The sequence below is a fragment of the Henckelia pumila genome, chromosome 3 (genome assembly GCF_033568475.1).
Source record: "Henckelia pumila isolate YLH828 chromosome 3, ASM3356847v2, whole genome shotgun sequence".
NCBI classification, from domain to species: domain Eukaryota; kingdom Viridiplantae; phylum Streptophyta; class Magnoliopsida; order Lamiales; family Gesneriaceae; genus Henckelia; species Henckelia pumila.
Window position 1 is genome coordinate 151,999,819 of NC_133122.1, and position 4,511 is coordinate 152,004,329.

At 36.7% G+C, this 4,511-nt stretch overlaps 1 long non-coding RNA gene across 1 annotated transcript; it reads right to left on the reverse strand.

The window, feature by feature from the left end:
• Positions 1-216: 216 nt before the first annotated feature.
• Positions 217-3,159, reverse strand: LOC140892662 (uncharacterized). Its single transcript, XR_012152876.1, has 3 exons — positions 2,713-3,159; positions 2,346-2,619; positions 217-2,215 (listed from the first exon to the last, which is right to left on the reverse strand). It is a non-coding gene; the product is annotated as an uncharacterized lncRNA (long non-coding RNA).
• Between the last annotated feature and the right edge of the window lie 1,352 nt (positions 3,160-4,511).

Here is a 4,511-nt window from a genome sequence, read left to right on the forward strand (position 1 = left end):
AGATGAATCGTGTATATATGTATATATGGCTCTGAGATAATTCTAAAACTTTGTATGTGTATCGACCCGCTTCCGTGATCGCCTACTAATCAAGAGCTTATGTGATAATTTTAGAACTTTGTATGTGTATCGACCCGCTCCCGTGATCGTCTACTAATCAATAGCTTATGCATGCATTTAACTTAGACAAAAAGATAATCAAAATTAAACAGCGAAATCCATAAACTAGTTACAATTCCAAGGAAAAGAGTCTGTAACCTAATTAAAATTTTACAACCAAATCGAAATAATCTTCGGTACTCAATTTATCAAGGTACATGCAAAAAACAAATAGGAATAAATAACTCAACTACAATCACATGCAGTCTATGCCCTGCCGTAACCACCTGCATCATCAGTCCTCAAACCTGCCCCATGGAATAGGATGTTCCCAAAAATAATACGAGACGTGAGCATAAAACGCTCAGCACGATAGTATAAGTATACAAATATTATATGTGTGCATGAATGCAAATGATATAGGTACCAAGACACAAGGCCAAAAATCAATATAATCGCTCAAATACCGGGCCCAAGGTATATAGCTTGCTGCGTTATCGCACCAAGAGGTGTCTCATATACCCGATAGTGGATTTACAAGCTACTCGACACTAGGCTACGTGTCCATCCATAAGATTTGTTTGACACTAGCCTCGCATGTCTAACAAACCACTACACGTACGTAGGGTGAGCGCCCTACTATATGATATCTCAACAGATACATGATCAATATGTTCATGAATGCAACATAAAATATATAAGACATGCAATCACATAATACATGTATACTCAGTCTAGATATCTCGAACAGTACTTTCGTACCTTAAATCGAAATTGCTACCGTTTTCACCAATCGAGCCGATTTACCCGTCAAAATTCCCGGATCACCCTAGCTTGAAATATGTGAAATAAACTTGGGAAAACACTTTTCATCTTAAATACAACCTCTAGTCAGCCACCTTAATGGTGAAGATTCACATGCAAAAATACAAATACAATAAATCACACTTAGACATGTTGTAGTTGTCCAAAGCGCAGAAGCGCTCGCTTTAAGCGCAAAGCGCAATGAGGCGGAATGCCTACGCTTCAGTGTGCTTCAAACCACACGACTTCTATGAAGCGTGCGTTTTTAGCGCTTCTGTGTGCTTTTTTGAGCCTTTTGCGCTTTGCGCTTCGGAGAAGAACAAATTTTTTTCAAAAATTTGTTTTGGAGAGAGGTGAAATTGTCTTTTAAAGTGCAATTTACCCTCTATTTACCCTAAAAAACACAAAAACCCCAACATCACATTGTCTTTCCTCCCTAATGCCTCTGCCCTTGTGTCATCTTGTCATTTGTCCTCTGCATTTTAATATTTGATATTCAAAAGATGAAGATTATGAAGATTTCAAATTTGATGTCTTATGTTTCATAAATTTTATTTAAAAAGTGATTTTTATTTTATTTCTTAAGAATAATTTTTTATTGCGCTTTATTTCCGTAAAGCGTGCATTTCGCTTTGCGCTTAAAGCACGAAGACACTTGAGCGATTTAATGCGCCTTGCGCTTTTGACAACTATGGCCATGCATGATACCAAGGACTAAATCTTGAGCAAAAACCAAGCCATGTTTTAACTTTTGCTTTAAATCATCTTAGTCCACTTAATCATGCAAAACCAGTAGGATGTCCATTCATCAAGACCTCATCATATGTGTTTTTAAACACACCAATCCATGATATTTGACGTTAATAAGTTCTAGGGTTCACTTGTCCAATACAAGTTGAAAACACAACATGGCTCACCCCTTAACCCCATGGCCAAACCCATGGCTCCTCTATGGGAGGGTGACCCTTTAATGGGTTAAATAAAGTGTGTTTCACTCATTTTTAATCATATTCATGATGTTGTGGGCTTATTCCCAAGCTTGATAGTTTTAAGTTAAGCAAACACCTTCAGATCATGAGTTTACGAAGTTAACTTTGATAAATCTTTAACCTCATTTCTTATGTATACTCATACATGCTTAGAGGTAAAATATGTCCTTACCAGGGCAACACACTTCCCTTGAATAGATGGTAACAGCCGTGTACTCCTAGGGTCCAAAGGAGACCAAATCCAAGCTCAACTCCACTTTAATCAAAGTCCAGCCATTCCAAGCTTATGCTCAAGTTCTCCTTTGGTTCCAAGAGCTTGATGCCTATCATGTTATGATCATCAAACTTTATATCCCTTTGAAACCAGTAAGCTACATCATCATTAAGCTCAAATCATTCACTATCCATACTTGATTCAAGAGCTAATCAAATCCATGAAGAAAACAAGCTCACCTAGCTAGGTTGTCCGTGAGGTCCCCTTCACTTGCATGATTTGTTGATTGTGTTCCAGCCTTGGTCATGACCTTGCCTAACTAGGAACACACTTGAATTGATGTAAAATATGTTCTGTTGATGTTCCAAGCTCCAAAACCGTGACCTTATCCTTCTCCAAGCTCACCAAGCTAAGATCTTTCACTAGTTCACAAACTAGTCACTTCAAGTTATCCTCTTTGGATCCAAGAGCTTGTAAATCTTAGCTTGACATGATATTTCAAGCTTTAACTACCTTCAGAATAAGGTCATAAAATACTCAAGCTCAAGTTCCCATCATCCCAAACTTGGATCAAGAAATAACAAAATTGGAAGGGATGCAACTTACCCCTTGCTAGCCGACAGCCCCCTTGCCTTGAGCTCACTTTAGTGGCTTGTTTGAATTAGTCCCTTCAAGAACCAGCCTTGGCCCTTCCATACCCTTGAATTACACTAAAAGAGGAGTGGAATGAAGTGATCAAACCAATTTTAGGTCTAGGAAAAGCAAGAGGCCGAACAGCTCCAAGAAAATTGCTCCAAGTGATGCCTTCTGTTGTGTTTGGGTTGTTTGCTTGATGTTTGATCCACCCTACACCAAGGCCGACCCTTACTCCTTTAAAATAAACTTAGAATATATGGAAATGAAGTGAAAAAGATTGGTTTGGTCGTGGTAATCAGTAGGAGCTGATGGATTTTCTCAAGAACTCAAGAAGGTGAGAGAAAATGACTTTGGAAATGATTAAATGCTAACATGGAGATGGCCGATCCATGTGTTTCTCTTGCCTTCAAATTATGATTCATATACAATATAATACTCATGGTAGGAGACCCTTAAGTCATCAGATTAGGTAATGCAAGACAAGAGTACATGCAAATGTTTTGGAATTTAATAAGTCAATCATATATTGACTCAAAACTCCCAAAGCCATCGGTTTTGTGCTAGAATTATCACTCAATCATGCATTTCATTTCATTTCATTGCATGTACATGTATATTTCATATGCATTTAATTAGCCTTGCATTTGCATCAAGTTTGCATTTGAGTTTATATGACATTTGCATGTCATTTTGCATGGCAATGGCATCTTACATTTGTATTTACATGTCACTTAAATGCATATCTCCATGTATATTTAAATACTTCAAGCCCCACACCAATGTTTATTTAAGAATCTTGTCTCCCATTATTGATGGTTGATGGTTCACGTGTAGGCTAGATATATTATTGTACAAATGCCAACTCCACTTGCATGCAGCGGGATTATTTAAATGTATGCCTCCAAATCCAATCAATCCATCCCTTCCGTGACTCATATTCCAGTACAAAGCATCTTAAATGCATGTCCCTTTCTTTGCATTTTATTTGCATGGCATTTGTAAGTCATTTTGCATGCATTTGCATGATATATTATCACCTTTGCATGCATGGTATTCAAGTTGAAATATTATCAACTTGCATGGCTTTATACTATGCATGACACACTTCATGTATTAATGTTAATGATTTGTAATTAGTGTATTATGTTCTTTAAATACCCCTTAATCATTATAAATAAATTATTAGGATATATCTAGGGTCACTAAAGTATGTTTTATGAAGAAAACCGGTGGACACAAAATGTTGACAAGGTCTCAAACATTCCTCTAGGAAAACATGTTAAAACAAGAATCAAGCAGTTTTCATTGATGAATAAATTCAAGAAAAGAGTTCTCCAAGTAAGTAAAATTCATTCCATAGCCCTTTAGATTTTACATATAAGTTTCTCTAAATACAAGTTCTAAACACCCAAGTGATATATAAAACGCTTGTTGAGAATTAAAACCAATCGCAACAATAAACAAGCATAATCAAGAACACAAGAATTTTACTTGGTTCGGGTTTTGAATTACCCTACATCCAAGGTTCTTGGATTTTTCCAATGAAATCTACTAATCACTAAGATGTTTACAATTGTTACAATCCTCCTCGGGACTTCAAATCAATGCACATAACTCATAAACATAAAAGATAAGAAGAGCAAGCAAGAACAGTTTACTTCAGTGATTACTTGAGTTCATATATGCCGAGATCTTCAGGATCAGAGGTACTCTGATTTAGCCCCAATTTACAAAGTATTTGATTTCTTGGAATTTCAGATGAGAGAGTG